Raw genomic sequence first — 20,415 nt, 5'->3', positions numbered from 1 at the left:
AAAAAAAAAAAAAAAAAAAAAAAAAATGCCAGAGAGAGGAAAGAGAGAAAGAAGTCAACCTCTAATCTAGAGGCTTTAAAAAGCAGTGCATGAATAAGACATTGAGATGAGTTCTGACTTTGCCTCTTTCTTCAGAATGACATAAAGTAAGATATTGTGTCAAGCCACAGTCTTGCCCTAAGCCTCCCCCTGGCACCCCTGCTCTAGGGCCACAACAGTGGCTGAGAAGCACAGTATCTGCTCCCTTCCAGTGCCCTCTTAAATGTCTAATTTTCTGGAAAGAAGCCAGGGCCACAGCAGCACAGAGACAGAAGCAATGCATACTACAATAATATAGCTGCCACACACACGTGTATTTGCCATCCTTGGAAAGGAATGCTCATCTCAATCGACTGGAATTCCTCCCATAGCTGCCACTGCTACCTGGCCCTTTGCTTAACCCCTTCCAGCACACAAGGGCTACAGACTAGCCTCTAGAGAACAAAAGAATTGGTGTTATGGTTTGAAAAGCCATTCATGTGTGATGCTTCTGATACTATATTCTGCCCAGTTTCCCTGTTAAAACCATTACATTGAGGTTACTTTAGGAAGAGACGCTCATTAGTGTCCATTACTTCTATAGGATTTAAGACTGTATGCTAGGGTTGGGATTTTTGTCTGTCTCTATTTAAGGAATTGCACTAGTATTTTCTAGTCCAGCTTTCATTTCCAAAGTAATTCTATGTTTGAAAAAAAGATTACGTTATAATTCCTTTCCTCCATCTTTAAGCTACAAAAATTGGAAAGGCTTCATGACTCTTTAGACAGTGGTTAAGATCTTAAAATGTCTGCAATGGGTTTTTAAGGAATTTGGATAACATGTCTTTTTATAGGAGCAACTTAAAATTTTATGTCTTTTTATTCCATACGTGGAAAGGAAAAAGGCTAAGGTTTAGATGGGTTAAATAAAATATCACAGTGATAAAATGCTCTATAAAAATCCCCAGTGTGAAAGATTGGCATTCTGGTATCCGAGATATGGCAACCTCTTCATCCAAAAATGTAGGTGAACGAACAGGCAAAGTGATAATCCATATTACCTCACACTGGAAACTCAATAGTACAACCAGTTAAAAAATCTAGTCCTAGAAACAGGTCTTAGTTTACTGTTTTGTTCCTGAAGGCAACATGGGACAGTGCATTCCAGCATAAAAGCTGAAAAAAAGATTTTTCCCTGCTTGCTCTCTCACCCCCATTATGAATTGCTAATCCAATTTTTTTGGGTTTCACACCCCGTTAGTAGCCTCTTTCTCCCAAAAAGGTCCCCTAAAAATACCCTAAACCCAGCTAAAGGACATCGGGGAAGCCAGTTACTTCAGACGGAAGGGAAGTCTCAGAAGGACTTACTCATAATGAAAAAGTTTACACTGCGCTGTAAAGCAACCTTGAAGTCATGATGATTAACATGGTATAGTCAGGGTTGGTACATCATACTGTTTAGTAAGGGTAAACTGCAAATAAGTGACAATGTTAAACCATTCAACCTCTGTCTACACAGAGCACTGTTCTGTGTTTAATAACATGGCAGTTGCCACAACTTCAGGATGTGTTCTGACGGTATAGAATTTACAAGCACGCAACAGACTGAACCAGCTTCTTCTAAATTAAGAAGAGGCATGCTTTTACCCCTAAAGAAATGTACCTACTTGTGGCTGTGGTGAACTGATTTGGAATTGAATTGATAGAATTAAGACTTCACTAAATCAGGTAATCCTGCCCTTCACTAGCTGTATGCCCTTACCGGATAACGTAAAAGTGATAATACTTTGTAAGCACTATTTTCTTTCTGCACATAATTATATACCAGTCTGCATTAGTTCCTATTGTGCTTGGATTCTGCAATACATGTGGTCCTTTAAGATGCATAAATCCAGATCCTAATCCACTTTTAAGGAATCACAACTCCCTTTTTAATCCCTGGAATAATTAAACCAAGCCAAATCAGGCTTAAGGACATTATCAGAGCAGCAAGGGAATCAAACAACTGTTGCCTGTGCCATACTATGTATATAATCTATAGCCACATACATTGGGATTCTATTCTGTTCTATGCTTCCCTTTGCAGCCTCCTAATTCAAAGCTTTTTCCAAGAAAGGTATAGAGAGCCCTCCACCCTCCTCTATGGAAATTGCCTAGCGTAGATGGCTCAGAAAAATTACACAGCCTTTTCCACTATCAGCCCTGCCACAACAAACCTCTTGCATTATGACTTGTGAAGGAATCTTAAGAGGACAGCTTTAAAGCTATGTTCTGTGATGGCTGTAGGAAGAAAATTATGGCAAGTGACATATGGGGACTATGAGGGCCACCTCATTTCACTCCAGCAATTTTACCTATATAAAGGGGCAAGGACAGAAGTGAGATCATACCAGTAGAGGATTTTGTTCTCCATTGATACCCATCTGAGAACATTTATAAGCACTAAAATATATAACAATATAATAATCCAACTATATCATAATTTTAAGATAAAATGTTCTCTGACCTGTAATACATGGCCTTGTAGTTTGATTTTGTCCAACTGTAAGTAAATTGGTTCATGCTAGTTACACAAGTATTGAATATGGTTATTGTGACTTTTCCTCTCTCTTTCTTTTTTGCTTTGTACCCATCTGTCCTGTTGTTCCCACCTGCTTCTTTCACTTGGTATCCAGAAATCTAGCTCCATGAAATGGAATCTACACTGCTATTGCAGCACAGTATGGGTTACGTAGGTACCCAACTGAAGAGAATTTTTGAGAATAAATCATTGTCCTTTTATTGTGATAGGCAACAAACATTGATTTTCTTGTTAGCATGTATAAGCAATCTTTCTTTTAAGAGGATATTATAATCATCAATAAATGTCCTCTAATTTCAGATTATGCACTTCAAACTAATACCATTAAAGATCATCATTTTAATCAGTTATTGATTACAGTTTGGGGACCTTCCACATATTCTACTCAGTGCTGTTTTTAATATGGTAAGTACCATAGAACTGATGCCTTTGCCAGTTTTCAGATCTTTGCAATTATTACGTAACACATCAGATTTGCAATTCCATATTTATCAAATAGCAAATCTTTCTTTAAAGTCTGGGGGCAAGAGAAACTTTTTTTTTCTTCTCTATGTTTAGTGGCATCTCTGCTGTGATCTTGCTTTGCCTCTACATTTTGCATTTACAAAAACAATTTAATGTGCTTCTCAGCTTGATAATCATGTTTAAATTTAAAGTGCTTAAGAATAACAAAAACACATAACAACAAAAGACAAACATGAAAACCTTACTGGACAGGGCTGACTGTAATCTCACAAAGAGTCTAGGTTATGGATTGTATTGGATGGCTTGGATGGGGATGACCCACCTTCGGCAGTAGTTGGACTAGGGATGTAAATACTGTTTTAAAAACTATTTGGTTAACATTGTCTAATTATATCAGTTAAACAATTAACCAATAAACACAGCAACTCAGACAGAGCTGCTGCTGGGAGCCACTCTCAGCTTCTGGAGCCTTTGACTGGGGAGAAAAAGGAGGCAAGCCCAGCCAAGCAACACAGCTCAGGTGAAGCCCTGCACTGGGAGGGGGGAAGCACCTGTGAACAACCAGCTAATTGCTTAATTGGGGAGTCATTAGGTACCCAATGTTTTCCTCTTAGGCCACTCCTCTCCTATTCCCCCCCCCAGTCTTGCTGGGGCCTTGCATAGTTTCCCTTCCCTGCCAGACTGTGCTAGCCTCAAGCTGAAGTATAACCGGTAAGCTAACTGGTTATCACTGCACTTACTGGTTTAATCAATTAATTGTTTAATCTTTCACATACCTAAGTTGGATTTGATAACCTCTGGAAGTCCTTTCCAGCCCTATTTTTCTATGATTTCTATGACATTATTTGAGGTAAAAATAATTCTTCGGGACATTCTGAATGGCGTGATGTATAGAAAGATCTTTAAAAAGTATGACCTTTTTAAACTTGGTTTAAAGTAAGTATCAAATTCTATTAAAAAAGAATTTCAACTAAATGTTTAATATCAATCTCTTTCCTTTTGAATTCATTCAACTTTGCCAGTGCTTTGTTTCATGTATTTAATGCAGCATTATGTGAGGAGCACATGGCTAATTCCCAAGTATGATTGGATTTCTGACTGGCCTAGAACAAATAGAATCATAACTGAATTTAGGGCCAAAGTATCATCAGTTTGAAAATATAGGTTATTAAGTTACTTAACTTTGCAGCTAGGGCTACATAATGGTAGTGTTAGGAATTCTAGGGCATGTTATTTCTGCCTGTACACATAATTTAATTTAATTTAATTACAGCAATGCACTGTTATATATATTTTTGGCCAGCAGTAAATTATCTATCTTTAACATAGAAGAAGATTTTATGTGGCAATTTTTAAAAATATATATATACAATACAAATGCAAGTTGGAGATTAAAACATTTTTCCAAAATAAAAAAATGGAACCAGCATTCAAATGATCCCAGCCTACCTAGCTGGGGTCATTTGAGCCCAGTTTTTTTTTCTCCTGCCCAGGCAGGGGTCGGACTTGAAGACCTACAAGGTCCCTTCCAACCCTACTTCTATGATTCTATGATTCAATAATATGTTGGCATGTAGTGGAATTCTCATGTTAAAGATTAATTCTTATGATGGAGACTATTTAAAAAAATGAGGATAACAGTTATTTTACCCTTTATGTATATATTTAAATACACAAACCATTTCTCATTTTATGACAAGAGTTTAAAGTACTTAAAAAGGAGAATGGCTGGTATTAACCATGTAAAAGAAATGTAAAGACTTAAAGAACTGAGTGTTAAGAAACCATTCACAACAGCTTTATTCACCATTTGCATACATCTTCTAGCCAAGTTTTTACACAGGAATATGCATTTCTGAGAAAAATAACTTTTTTTTGCCATTTGTGAACTACTACCACTCTATTTTCAGAATAGGTTGAAAGCAAACCATACATTTTTTGGGTGGGGAGGAGAGGTTGGAGGAGGAAGGACCCTATCTTAATGGACTAACTTGGCTAGATATGGTGACTACCTAAAAAAGGCATGTATATTTGACATGGGTGGTTCAGAGGTAGCCAATTAGGTTAAGCCAACCCATTAGAGGCCCAGCCCTACTCTTTTTCAGCATGTCCAGATGAGTGTGGATGTTTGGTTCCCTGGGGACAAGTAGTAGCAGTGCACTTCGCACCACTGCTACTTGTACCCAGGGAATACCCATGCCATGTGTGCTTTGGCATGTCATAAGTTACCTCAGGTGCGGTAGGGGAGGCTAAGACCAGCACCGTGCTGGCCCCAACAGCCTTGCCTGGGGTCCTGGTGACCTCCCAGGGCTGCAGCAATCCTGCCAGGAGGAGCCTGGCTGGCAGCTACAGTATGGCTCCAGGCGGCCTGGCTCTGGTTTTCAGTTGCACATGCTGCCCATCTGTGCACTGGTTTTTTGTTTTTTTTTTCCCCCCCCACAGGTTTTTTTTTTCACCCCTGAATGTCCAAGGCCCAAAAAAATCTATGGGGGAAAAAAAATGAAGTAGTACACACATGGGCAGTGTGTCCTTGCAATGCAGACAGCACCTCAGTGGGCGGTATGTGGTGCTGCAGATGTGTTTGCGGTACCACGCAGCCACGCTCATCTGGACATGCCCTTTGTGAAAAGTGATTAAGCTTCTATCAAGTCTTTCAAGAGCAGGATTTTGCCTTTCATGCCTTCTTCCTCTAGTTTATTAGGGCCTTGCTGCATGTTGCACTTTGAGAGCTCAAATGTTGATTAGTGTCAGTGCTAGCTTAAGTTTGGAGCAGTCACACCTTCAAGCCAAAAACCTTCTCTGACTGTCCCCCCCCACATGCACAGCTGTGACTTGCCACAAGAAGGCTGGCAAGCAGAGGCTAGACTAGGAGTGGCAGCTGTGAGTTGCCACTAGCGAGCTAGTGATCCATGACAGGCTTCTATCCCTGCTGTAGGTGTAGGGGTGAGAAATAGTTGGGGGGGGGAGGACATGAAGCTGTGAGTTGGTGAGTTAATGTGATGGGGGTGGGTAATTTAAATGGAAAGTGGAAAGGAAAATGGGGGTGGAGGAAGGGTTGGTGAAATGAAAAAAGTTAGCCACTGAGGGATAAAATAAAAAGTGGGGGGAAAAAAGGGAATTTAATAGGAAACACAGATGAAGTAAATTAAAGATGGTGTCATGTTTTAATGAACTGAAATCTAGGACTGGGGTGTAGAAGGTGCTGGTCATGCTTCCCAGGGGGGCTGAGAGCAGAGGGAAAGTCTTTTCAGGGCAACTACTGCCCCTGCCCTGGGAAGGAGGCCCCAACTCAGGGAGACCTCCATCCAGTCCCCTACCTCCCCCCACATCCATCCTAGACCCCACTTTTGGCTAGCTGGCATGTGCTCTTCAGGCTGTGCACAGGGTTGCACCCCTAAAGTTGAGAAGATCACATCCCCAGGAGGAGAAGAGGGTGTTGGCTTGATGCCAAAACCACCCTGGGGGCAGTAGAGGTCAGGGGGTGGAAAATTTGTCCATGCCAAACAGGAGGATGGGGGAGAGGACACTGCATCCTGGCATACTGGAGGGCTGCAACTTGTGCAGCACATCTGTGGGGAGTGGCTGTGAATGAATAAAACACAAGCTGGGTAACAGGGATCAGAGAAACCTTCCCTGGGATGCTACAACTTTAAGCTGCCTTAAGTGTGTTTAAAACTGGTTTCAGGTGTTAATGTGTGGACAATCCAGGAGTTAAGAGCTCCAGGAGCCAACTAAAATTAATGTGCAACAGGACCCTCTTTCCAGTTCACAAAAATTCAGTGAAGTTGCACAAATTGAACCAACAAATAAATGCAGCTTTGCAATTATGAAGGTGAGGGATGAGGGCAACAATGAGGCCGTTGTTGCTGCATCCTGTGCTTGCTCATGACTTATGATCAGAACTGTATGCATTTGATTCCATAGTTATGTAAATCAGTTTGTTTCCAGGAATTAATAATCCAATTTAAGCTTTCATTTAACTTGGCTCTGAAAATAAATGTAGAAGTAAAAAGTGATCCAAGAGTACAGGGGGTGCTGATTCTGAAACCTAATGATGATTAAATTTAAAGAGCAGCATCAGAGGTAATATTTCAGGCTAATGTGCCCAGCCCACTGGTACAAAACTACTGAAAAAGCTTAACCGTTCCCTCTCAGCTGACAATTCTGTGGTCAGGTATAGAACAATCCCATTGCCTGAGGACCAATAGAAGTACTCCTTGAAAAGAAAAAAAGGCCCGATTTTATATTGACCCTATAAGGACAATAGGGAAGCTAGATGTAGGTTAAGTGATATGTGGGGCAGTACCTCTGAGCTTTCAATTACTGGGGAATGGTGTCTAAGGGGGTAGAGCAAAAATAGTTACATTTTCTCAAAAGGGAAAGAGAACTCTTGGCAGAGCAGTAGAGCCAAACCAAGTTTATGCTTTTATATACCTTCCTTATGTGTAAAAACACAGAATCATAGATTGTAAGGCCAGAAAGAATACCATTGGGTCCAACCCCCCGCACCAAGTAGGAAAGATAACTGGGGGGTCAGGTGACTCCTTCAAGAGGAGACTAGACAGTCACCTTGCTGATTTCCAGGGTAGGTGATTGCACCTCTGGATATTTTAGAATCACAAGTGCACTAGAAACCAAGCTGTGATTGCAATGGCCCTTGAATATGCTGATGCTAGATTCACCAAGCAGCAACACCCAATATACAACTCACAAGGCCCAGCAATGAAAAAAAGGCTTACTTTGTCCATATACAAGCCAACAACTGGATGTGGTATTTCACCGAAGTGCTGTTGGGGCAGAGGGGAAAGGGTGGGGGGGCAGGGGAAGAGGCAATTCCAAATACTATCAATCCATAGTTGGAGGCAGCATGTGTACATATTTAAATTAAGTTTTTTGATACCAGCCCTCCCGCCTCTAAGAGTATTTTCATTTTCACTTCATAAAAGCACTATTCTGTTTGTCCTATTGTGCACCAGTGCTAGCATGTAGATTTTCTGTAATGAAAATAACTAAAGCGGCCCACTCACTGTTGCAGCAAAAGCAGCATTCAGGATCTGATGTGCAGTTCAAATGTACAAGCTTCCTAGCCACATTCAACTATTGCCTGCTGCCTTGAAAGCAAAACAAAAGACTTGTGGGCACAGTCCCAGGGGGCACTCAATAACTTCTGTAGGCAGCTCTGCCAGATGACTAGATTGGTGCTATTCTGTGCTTTTGGATCTCTATTTCAGACCAGATGGACATTACCCAAAATAATATTTACTTTAATTTGAAATAAATGACATGCTGTTAGTTTTGACTCTCAGTTGCAGGCTAATGATGGCAGTGGCATTTTAATTTAGACTAAATTGAGGATAAAACAAATTGGATCAGTCTAAAGGAAGGAAAAGTACACCAAATAGGACATGGCAGCCCAGCAGTTCACAGAAAGTAAAGAAATGCCTTTAGACAGTTGCAACTGCAGCTCCCTCATTTTCATCTCCTTGTAAGAATGAATGCACAGCTTGACAACTGGGACTATATTTGCTTTATGGATGGCCAAATCACACCATTTAGCTACTCATGGATAACTGTCCCAATCTGCTACTCACTCTGTTAGGTGACAGTGTTCTTCCCTTCCCTGTCTCCTCCCCCATATAACATATTATAGCAAAATGAAAATAATGATAATGCTTTAAAAGGCCTTGAGTATAATTGCTGATCATGAGGCATCCTTGACCTATAAAAAGACCCCCAGCATAGCCAAATTGCAGCTATACAAATCATGGAAAAACCAGTTTTTCCAACCAAGGGTTCACATAGAGTAATATAGTTCCAGGAACTCCAGTGAAACTATACCAAGTTACAGTTTAGGATATTGTTTGTATTAATTGGAGTGTACTTGAGTATTATTCTTGATCTCTCTGGGTCATCCTACTCACCCACCCACCCACTCTCCAGATCTCACTTCCAAGGCACAACGGTATGGTCACACAGTCCACATTTCTCCATACTGTAGAAATATGTTTGCACTCATGCCAAGTGAACTCTGGAGGATGGCACTAGGTCTTTGATTCTCACACTCTTTCTGAAGTACAGAATACCCTGTAGGACAGAAAAACTGTCATTCTAATTATGATGTACTTTGTGGCCAGATTAGAATTCATCTCTCTCTCTCTCCCATAGCTCTGAAGAGCTAACTGCTAACAACAGGGAAACAATATCTAGAAACTATTGATCAGTTAGTAGACATGACTCTGAAGAAGAGATTTGCCAAGTAAGAGGTATTTTTTCACTCACTCTGCATTTTAAATAAAAACTAAAAATTAAAAAAAAAAAGTGTGTGGAAGGTGTTGACAGACAGAAAATACCCCCAAAAAATGATAAGCAAAAGGCAAGCCTCAGCAAGTTTACAAATATGTTGAGACCACCGTATACCATGGATGTGGACTCTTCAGTGCCAGGCAATTGCTAAGTGTTGGTATTATCAGAATGTTGCGCTAAACCAAACTGCCCGCTTTCTATTCCTCTCATCTGCTGCCTGCCAACTTTTGTCCTTCCTTTGAAATATTCAATATATCCATTTTATTCTGATCAGCAATTAACATAGCAACGTACATCTTTTTTTGTTTCTGTGCATCTGTTTGCGTTTTCTTTAATTGTTTACAGAAAATCAAATGCAGTCATGACTTTACCAATCTGGCAACTTTTGTACAGTGTAACAGAAGAGAGAGTTTACAAATAAAGCTGGCAATGGCAAAATGATTAAATGGAAGGTTTGACAAGGTGATCACAACGGTTTTTTCTGGCCTTGAAATGCATTAATCTTTCAGACCACTTTTCCTATGTCCATCCATGTTCTAGCTTGTTCAATTAGCCTAACTTTTGTGGGAAGATATAACCAGTTCTGTAAACAGCAATTATTCTTTCTTAGGTTTCCGATACATATTTCTGTTACCAACAAGGTGAGAGGTTGCAGAAGCATGCTCTCTCCCCCTCTTTTTTTATGGCTTTTAATTTAATTCTTTCCCAAAAGACATAAATTATTTGGGAATATAGGAGTGGCATGGGTAGATCCAGAATTTACTGAAGAAAGGTGCAGCACACTGGCCCTCAAACAATGGGAGGGATAGAGGCATAACTGGAGCCTAAAGACTGCTGGGGAGCTGGGACAACCACCACTCTCCTCAGCCAAGCTCACCTTCCCACAGTCATTTCCTGTACACGGGGCCAAAAATATAGTAGCAGGAGTATGCGGTTTCCTCCTTCCAGCACCTACTCTTGTCAGCCAGGGACACTTGCAGGGGAGAGGCAGACAGGAACTAGGCACTGGAAGGATGAATCTGCATCCCAGTGCTGCTGTCTACTGCCAAGCTTGGTACTCTGCATAGCTACAACCTATGACTAGGGACCTACTCCGTTAGTGATTTCATGGAAATTGAGAAAAATCAGGCATTGTCCATGAAATCCACACAAAAAAACCCCAAAAAACACCGTTACTAATGATAAAATCCTGGCTACCCAGTGGGAGCTAACGATCCTCATGGCTCAGCCCAAAGGGGAGCAGCCAAGATGGCAGCCACTGATTGGCTGAGGGCTGCCCATTGCACAGCCCTGCCTGTCTGCCAATCCGTGGTGAGGAGTGGGGTCACATGATGGGCAGCCCTCTCAACCAATCAGCAGCAAGGGGTGGGGCCACCAGGCATGGGGTGACCTACCACAATGATCCTGCAAAAGTGTCGGGCAGCCCTTTGATCAGCCTGCAAAATCAGCCACCTGCCTCCTCAATTTCAGTAGGTCCCTACCTATGACTAGAGCAGGACAGGAGCACAGGTTCAGCTGGAAGCAGTGGCAGCAGGACATGGACAACACTGCAATCCTCCCCAAATCTGCCCCTGGAAAGTGGTAAAACTCATCATAAAATGATATTTGTTTGAATTAGGTCATAACAAAATGCCTCATGGTATTGCTTTTTCACCTCCACAAAGCAAGGATAAAAACCTATTATACTGAATACATTGATCAACAAGGCACCATCCTGTAACCTAAAGTCAGATAAAATTCTCGCTCACCTCAAGGTAATATTGCATCAGTGTAAAACAGGGGAGTGTACATAACATTTATTGATTCTTATTGAATGAGTGTTTGCAGGATCACATTAATGTGTTATTAGGACTACTTCACCACATCAGAGATATGTACTTAATCAGATCTGTTAAAACCATACCGAAAAAATACTTTCAGTTCTTTAATTTATTCAAGTAGTGTTAACTGTCATCTTGGTTTACGATAAATGTCATGGCTGAAATATCAATCCCAGTATCTCAAAGGACTTTCCTATAATAAGTACATTAAAGACATAAGTCCAAGCTTTATGCAAAGTTACTTGAAGAACTCAGTACAACATAAATAATGTATTTACATGAGACACTTGTAAACTGGAGAACACTTACTAGTAGTCATTTCTCCTGAAAGAACTTTTCTTAATTTAAATACAAGTATAAATGAGATAAGTATAAATTAATGACAGACATGAAGACTGAACATCACCAAAATACCCAAAGAATATGTATTTTAAAGAGAGAAACTAATATTGAACACTCCAGAAATATATAGATTTTAGCTGGTATCACTGTATCACAAAAGTACTCACCCCATTAATTAATCATAAATAACATTTGCCCCTCACATCTCCAAGAACTATTGGGGCAGGTGAAACATATTCATCATCCATAGATAGCATACATTGAATCGACAGCCTCTTTGTTCTGACCTCTACAGGTATAGAGGCTACAAGGCCTTCACACCTCTACATAAGAAATGGCATTTGTAGCCACTGGATCTACATAATCATAGACCAAATGGCAACTCTCCTCATGACAGCACAGAATATCCCGTGTAGATATGGCACAGCAAGAGGTACTGTATGAACTAACCCAGGACACTTATTCCACAAGCACTTTTTACTCTTCCAATGAAACCTCAAAAGTTTTTGCCTTGAAAGCCGTCAGATATCAGTGATATCTACCATTGTCACCTTTACAATGGTAGATACCAGTATACAAGCAAACCATGATATTATATCTTGTAGTGCCTAATAAGTCCCCCCTTCCCTTATCACCTGGTTCAATCTAGTAGAAAATTCACAAATATTAAAGGATCTGTTCTTTAAAAAGAATACTTTATGGGTTGAAATCCAATAGTATTCCTCACCATCATAATTTTTTCACTTGCTGCTAAGGTACATAACTGCGATATGTTGCCAAGACAGCTAGTTATCACCTGGGAAATTGTCTTATCATGAGGTTCTGAATTCTACTTTGCTCATATGATTGCAAAACTTTCAAGACCTGATCAATATATATATTTTTGACCACACATTATTATCTCATATGTCAACTGTCAGTAAGAAGTGAGCTGTAGAATTTCCAGCCATAAGATAGTCACCAATGTGACCTAAATTTAATATCAAGTAACATAATTCACTTCTTAGCTAAGTAAAGTGTTTCACTGGGAAGTAGATGAAAGCTGAGATCATGGGAAGGTTCACATTTCATTCACATGTTGTGCCCAATTTTGTTCCAAATAGAACCTATGTAACTAATGACAGGCTGATTAACCTACTATATAAGGGGTTTTTTTATTTTATCCAGGTAAGCTACACAAGCTGATAATAGATAAACTAATCTACGATATCTAGATTTGTTAGCCTAAAGTCACATTAAGAATCTTTTGGAAGAGTAATACTAAATCACAGCCAAGAATTAAATTAGGGATGATAACTGGAATATATTTAATTGAATCCAATCACACTACCATTATGTAATGTAAAAATATTAATTTCCTACCTTCCCTCTCAGGTCAACTGTCTTGAAAATCACTGATCACTTAAGGTCAGCAGCCAGGTCCAAGAAAGAAGAGAAAAGTTTGCTGTAAAAGAAAACAAGGTTTAAAATGTAGCACAGTGGTTCTAAACCAATTTAGACTTGAGGCACCCCTCAGAAAATGCCAGCTTTTAGCTTTCAGGGGTATAGGTTGTAGTCATATTGGTCTAAGGACATAGGCCAACAAGGTTCTTTGGGTCAAGCTGATATCTTTTATTAGACCAACTAACATAATTGAAAAAATTCTCATTTGCAAACTTTCAGGTACAAATCCCTTTCATCAGGCTGATGAAGCATCTGCAGTAAGTCTGATTCCATTCCTGAATGGAATGAATGGTAAAAGAAGCCAGAGGCTGGTATGCATGCAAGAAAGCCAGTCAGTGAAGATGTAAATTGACACGTGTTTGACTAGAGGAAAACAACAGAACGGTGTTTCTTTTGCAAAGAACGGAAAAGAACCAGAACTATGGATTTATATTTAAAATCTCTAGGTTTATCTTGTGAATCATGTTTGCAAACCTAACAGCACTAACATTGTGGAGCACCCATCAACACCCCTGAAAGGATCTCAAGGCACCCTAGTTAAAATCACTGAAGTAGTTCCAGTAACCCTGCTCCTAAAACTTATGCCCAAAACCATAACCCTGAGGTCTGCACAGACCCCTACTGAAATGAATGAGGTTGCAAACAGGACTAAAAACCAGCTTACAGCAGGGGTGTCAAACTCACCTGGCCTCCCTAGGTTGTTTTTGGACCATAGGGTTCCTAGCAGGCTGGATCTGGGTGCAGTGGCAGGACAAGCAGCTGTGGCAGCCATGAGGGGGTTAATGCATCTATTACTTGCCTCCCACTGCCAACACACCCCCAAAAAGGTTCCATACCACAGATTTCAGCAGCAGGCCCCACTTCTGCTCATCCCACCCCTGAATTCCCAGCCCTTTTCAGAACCCTATTGGCCAGGAAACACTGCTCTGCAGGCCAGGTTTGGACCACAGGCCATAAGTTTAAGTAATCTACAAGCATCTAGATAATGATTATGGTGCCCTTGTGACAGATATGGCAGGGTATATGGGGAAAAAAAGAATTTTAACCAATGTTGTTAGCCAACAGACATTTCCCTGATAAAAATGAATTTGAGTTCCCACCTCAACTAAATTCTAATATTTCATACTAAAAAATTTGGGACCTGAAAACATTTTTTCTTTAAACAGCCCATTTTTTGAAGTAGCACAACGCTTTTCCTCACATTAATGACACTCGATTTACAGATTCAAATTCTCTTGTACTATACATTACCAACATTATGGCTGACAAATTTTACATTTGAAGAGCAGGATTTACTAATATAATTTTCTTGGAAAAGGAAAGAAACAAAGAGATTGTGTGAAATGTAGACAATATTTAGTTTCTGTATGGACATTTTTTTTGTATGCACAATTTAGGAATATGCCCAGTTTAGCTAAATTAAGAGTAAAATGATAGCTTAGCTGATTTTTGTCATTATTTATTCCAAAATGAACATGGGCTGCCAATGTGGGGGCGCGGTCAGGAAAGCTAACTGCACCTTGTCATGCATCCACAGATGCAACACGAGCAGGTCCAAGGAGGTGATCCTCCCCCTCTGTGTGACCTTAGTCAGGCTGCAGTTCTGGGCGCTGCACTTCAGGGGGGATGTGGGCAGCATTGAGAGGGTCCAGAGGAGGGCCACCCACATGATCAGGGCAGCAAGGCAGGCCCTACAAGCGAAGGCTACGGGACCTGAACCTGTTCAGCCTCCACAAGAGAAGGCTGAGAGGGGATCTGGTGGCCATCTACAAACTGGCCAAAGGGGACCAGGAGAGTCCCTGTTCCCCCAAGCACTACTGGGAGTAATGAGGAATAACGGCCATAAATTAACTGAGAGTACATTCAGGCTAGATATCAGGAGGCACTACTTCACAGTCAGGGCAGCTAGGAGCTGAAACCAACTTCCAAGGAAAGTGGTGCTCGCTCCTATCCTGGGGGTCTTCAAAAGGAGGCTAGATAATCACCTATCCGGGGTCGTTTGATCCCAGCATTCTTTCCTGCCGTGGCAGGGGGTTGGAATTGATGATTTGCTCAGGTCCCTTCTGACCCTACCAACTATGAAACTGTGATAGGATAACCAAGGCAAAATTTTCTTCTTCTATAGAAACAAATCTTTTACCAAAGTTTACATGTGTAAACCTTTGTAGTTCTCTTTTAGTATTTTTATTTTTAAAACTGATGCTATCATTTCTTCTGACAGTCTATAAACTGGAAGCCTTATCTTACATACTTCAGTCTTTCCCGCTTGTCTGTCATGACATAGTGCTTTCAGTGGATAAGACGTAATGTATATTCCAAAGAAGAAGTTGCGCTTAAATATAAATTAAACCGTATCTCAACTTTTAAACTGCCTTCAGACATGAAATGAAAAATATAAGATCCTTCAGTTCCTGAATGGAAGGAGGCCTCTAAATATTTCACTAAAAAAACCCCTACAGACAAAGATTAAGGAGCCTAACTTTCTTTCCTGCCCCCTCACCCCCATTCCCCTCTCCACTATTTACTGCTGCTCATAGGTTAAAAAGTCATCAATACACAGTTGCTGAACTAATTTATTCAAGTACAAAAAAACCAAACACACACACACACATTGGGGCCAACTCCAACCTTGCTAGGATACACTGAAATTGTACCAGCTATGTCAGCACTAACCTTTGTCTTTAAACAGTGAAAGCTGATGTGCCTTCTTTATAAACAACAAGTTTCTGAAGAGCCCAGGAAAGAGAAGCACCCATGGCATCATTAACTAAGAAATCTGTTCCTGGCTTCCATAAGATGCTTTGACAGTCTTGGGACTCTTCTGATTCAGTTAACATTTATCTGGCATAGTATTTTGTACTATGATTTATCTGTATGTCCACTCACTTTTGAGTTTATACGAATGAATGTTGGGTTTTTCCCCCCTCAAATAATGTTAGGTTCTTTTACTGCAGTTTGTTAAAACAAGAATGTTGAACCAGTTAGGGAGGCTTTACTGAAGACAGCCTCCCAGGCTTAGCCCCATGTAGGCATGAAGAAAGCTATTTTATATGCAAGGGCATTCTTGCATGTACTGTGGATTATCTTGGAAATCAATTTACAAAATAAGGCGGATGGGCCACAGCCCTAGGGCTCCTATACATATGCAGGGAGCCTGCTTGAACATACTAGAAATCCAGCGCTTTGGAGCAGGCTCAATTAATTGAGTTGGCTGGACAGAAATTAATGTGCTCCAGCAGACTCTAGCGTCATGTGTATCAGCATCCCCAGGCTGAAAAATGGCAGCAAGGCACTTTGAACTAAAGCTCAAACAAGCCTTAGTTCAAAGCGCCCCACCGCCATTTTTTCAGCATGGAGATGCTAATACATGTGACGATCAGGTGCTTTCAATTAGCTCGGCACACTAATTAAAATGCCCCCCATGCCTCCCAGAGCACATGTAAAAATGCCCTTATAGGGTAAATTTTCAAAGTGTTGTATAGGAGTACACAGGTAAATGCTATTAAAGAATAACAAGGTTAATGTATGTGCCTCTTATAAATGGCTTTGAAAAAGTTCTACATTTAGCTCAAACATGAGCAAGCAGATTAAAAGAATTATCTTAACATGTCAGTCTTTTATTACCCCGTTCTAGTCATGTATAAGATTATCAACAGCACTGTTTCTTGAGTTACGGCATCTTGAAAGCAGTCATTCTGGGGCTATATCTGCTGTTTTAACTGAGTTGTTCATGTCCCAATAAACTTGCTTGTTTCTCTTATATGCAATAAAATAGGTACCTTTGTATCCAGAAGGAGAATCCTACAGCACAACTGTGTACACTGCATACTGGGGAGGGAGGTGAAAATATACATGATCAGTATTTCACCAACACAGCTGCAGTATCAATTGAACACGTGCTGAGCAGGAGCAGTTTTCATGGTTTCTATGATATAGGCATTCTGCATGAACCAAAGCTTATTTCACACGGGGATGGAAACAACCATCATACAGAAATGCTTTCTGGTCACTATGTATTTGGAGTAGTACAAAATGATGCAGGTTAATACTTTTTTACTAGTGCAGAAATAAAATCAGATATGCTTGGGAGCAATGTAGGGTAGCACGGTAAGTTACCTAGAATGGTAACTTAACCCTCTAGTCCATGGGCCAGATCCAAACCCCAGCACCATGTCATCTGGAGTATGGGTCTCCCAGGGATCCAGCACAGGACCTGATCTTGCTACGTAGAGCCAGGCAGAAGTGGCACAGAGCCTTGGGGCCTGATCCCAGAATTCAGGACTGCACAGTGGGACGGGTCTGATCCAGCCTGCAGATGGGCACATCTGGCTTATGGGGCCAAAAAGTTGAGCACCACTAACCTAGAATGATACAATGACAATTGTACCAACAAATCAGGGAAGCATAGGACTAGATCTTCACTTGGGGTATAAAAGCACTGTTGCTGACTTTAAAGGAGTTGAACCATAGTCTACCACTGCATCATTGGTTCATTGTGCTCCTTCATATCCAGGTCCTAACTTAGGTACCTGTAATGCAGTCTTTTGGATTTTCAATTTCTTAACTAGAGATGGTGAAAAGACATCAGAAATCAATGAAAAATAAGAAAAAAAAATTCAAAATAACAGCAGCCACCCTGATTTTTTTTGCTTGCTTTATCTGTCTTTGAGAATTTATTACCTACAATTTTCTCTTGGTTACATAGCAGCAAATATCATACACTTCAGGTAACTAAATGACTGAAGCTATTCAAATAGAGTGTGAACATTTCTGGCACAAATATTTTGCCAGAAAATATTTTTATTTTCATGTGAAACAAAGGCTTTGCTTGAAAAAACAACTATTTTCTAACGTTTATGCCAAAGAAATCTATTCACAAGAAACATTAAAAGGAAAATAAGATACCACAGAGTAAATGCTGAATCCAATCACTATAAAAATTGGCAAACATGTAAGCAAATCTTTCTACTACTGCCAAGTTCTAGTCACTATAATAAATACTAACTATCGACCCTTTAGCCTTGAAAATTTGTATAAGGTGCTTAAATTTTTAACTCTTTATGTATACAATAAAACCTGGATATTTGGGGTGGGGGTTAGATCACATAGTCCTCAATAAGCATTTGCAAAACCAGCTGCTGATCATGTAAGGTCATAGCAAACAGCTGTGTGGAAATAGAGCTGCCCCCTTTGTTTGCTCTGGCTTTTATTTCAAATGGCAGTTCTTCTCCAGTCATTTTCCTGGGACTGCTGCTGTGATCCAGCTGGGTGAAAATGCAGCACACTTTGAAGTAAAAGATATAGTAATTACCTGTGCAGCTCATCCTTTTTTCAACTGACTAAAAATATTGTGAGCCATGCAGATCCATGAGTGGCCTAGGTTATACTATATTTAATTAACTTTTTCTCTTTAAGGCTTGGTTCTATGTAACCTAAGTTATGCATAGCAAGATATACATAAAGCACACGGTACGTTGGATAACAGATTGTTAATTGTTCATGCTTTTTATGTGAGCAATAGTGTTCCTCCAAGTTTTTTAATGGAACTTTAAAATTCCTAGAAAGAAAGGTGCAAAACTATAATTGTTGCACCAATGCTCCAACACAGTGAAAATAAATACATGGTGACATGGCATGTTGTTCCTTTGTAGGCTAATATATCATCCAATTATTTTATTTAGCTTGACAATTAATAAAAAAACATTTTCTTCCCATAACATAGGAGTCCTCTTTAAAAAGGACTTTTTCTGTGACTCCTACATTCAGAAAGAGCCTTCTATGAATAAAAAAACCACTTCAGAATATTTGGGGTAGTGTACATTTGGGGTATGAGACAACTCTATTTTATATTGTTGCTGTGTATAATGAACAGGAATAGGCCTGAAAGAATTCCACAGAAAGAACCTGTAAATACATACCTGAACAAAATACTCATCTTTTATTTGCTGTTCTTCAGCATTTGTATAAAGCAAGGATTTGTTTGTTGAATGTTACATGAAAATACTGTATTTGTACAAATGCGTTTGTTCACATACAAATGGTCACATTCGTTCATGTTCAAGTGTGACTGTTTCATGAAACAAATATTCATGCCGGAACAGAAACAATACCCAACATCCAACTCAAGTAGCAGATGGGATATAAAGAATATCCTGGACACTTCACAAGCTTTTCATAGGCTGATGATTGTTCAAAAGAAGTATACAAATTATGAAGAGCAAATAAATTTGTTAACAAAAGGCCATTTATAGACAGAAAAAGGGCTGATTTTCAATAGAATGCTTGCATCAGATTTTATGACCAGCTCTAAGTGGGATCATTAATTGAATTAGAGTATCATGACCCGAAAAGGAATGTCAAAAGGAGAATGTTCTATTTAATAAAACCTTCATAATTCCACTGAAACAAGTCATTCAGTCCCTCAAATAGGAGAATGATTGTATAACAAATGACGGGCATTCTCCATCCTGCCTATTAGTCACAGGAGCAACTTTTATATCCAGTTCCAACAGTCTCCTCCTAATTGTTGAGTGGTGCCCAGGTACTAACCACTGCCAGAAGCAGGACACGATGTGACAAACAGAAGACTTGATCTGTTGTGGCAGGCCTTATGCTTCTATGTTAGTGTCGGGGTAACTGAACACCGAGTGAATCGGGCCCCGAGGTCACGGTGGGCCGGGGTGGCAATTGGAATACGAACAGGTGGGATTAGCAGTGGTGGAGTGTGAGCTGTACGAGAAGTTTAAACAAAGATGATTTATTTACTCACGCTTGGGAAGCGGAGGCTCAGATATTTCTTCAGTTACAGTATAGCGAACAACAAAGGGGTCTGTTGGCCCACGGGGTTCACTAGCGAGCCCTTGCTTTCTACCCCCTGAGGGATAGGTGCGGCTGCCCACTAGCTAGTCCCAGGGCTGGTCAACAGCTCATGAACGGGATAACAAACAACAAAAAACTGTAACATAGTGAATCGAGGAACGGGGTCGTGACGCCAGTCCAAAAGAAAGTCCGTAAACCAAGGTCGGAGATGAGAAGCCAGAACGAAGTAAGCCGAAGTCAAAATTGAAGCCAAACAGTCCCGTAAATGAGATTGAAAAGATGAGTCGCTCCACCCGCCGTCCGCAGCCTCTGCTTGCGCCTCACAGTCCCTGCCATCCGCAGCCTCTGCTTGCGCCTCACAGGATCGGTCTCTCCCTGTGAGACAGTCCCTCCAAAACACACACACTACCTCATCACACCCGGGTGGCGGCTCACAAACCTTTTATAAGAATGGGTCGGTTTCGACCTGGAAGAGTGTGGGCAGTGGGGTCCCGCAGGGCTCGGTGCTTGGACCGATACTCTTTAATGTCTTCATCAGCGACTTGGATGAGGGAGTGAAATGTACTCTGTCCAAGTTTGCAGATGACACTAAGCTATGGGGTGAAGTGGACACGCCGGAGGGCA

General features: G+C 40.6%; 1 protein-coding gene across 2 annotated transcripts in view; it reads left to right on the top strand.

The window, feature by feature from the left end:
• Window positions 1-20,415, top strand: part of B3GALT1 (beta-1,3-galactosyltransferase 1) — a 220,768-nt gene that overhangs the window by 115,702 nt on the left and 84,651 nt on the right. The window contains exon 2 of one of the 2 annotated variants that reach the window (XM_019554328.1): window positions 2,900-3,004. The exons of the other annotated variant lie outside the window; for it this stretch is intronic. The gene's annotated coding sequence lies outside the window, so the exon portion shown is untranslated. The remainder of the gene's footprint in view (window positions 1-2,899; window positions 3,005-20,415) is intronic. 2 annotated transcript variants of the gene reach the window in all.

Source organism: Crocodylus porosus, unplaced genomic scaffold, assembly GCF_001723895.1.
Source record: "Crocodylus porosus isolate Cpor-Errol unplaced genomic scaffold, CroPor_comp1, whole genome shotgun sequence".
Classification (NCBI taxonomy): domain Eukaryota; kingdom Metazoa; phylum Chordata; order Crocodylia; family Crocodylidae; genus Crocodylus; species Crocodylus porosus.
This window is presented reverse-complemented; position numbering and strand designations above follow the sequence as displayed.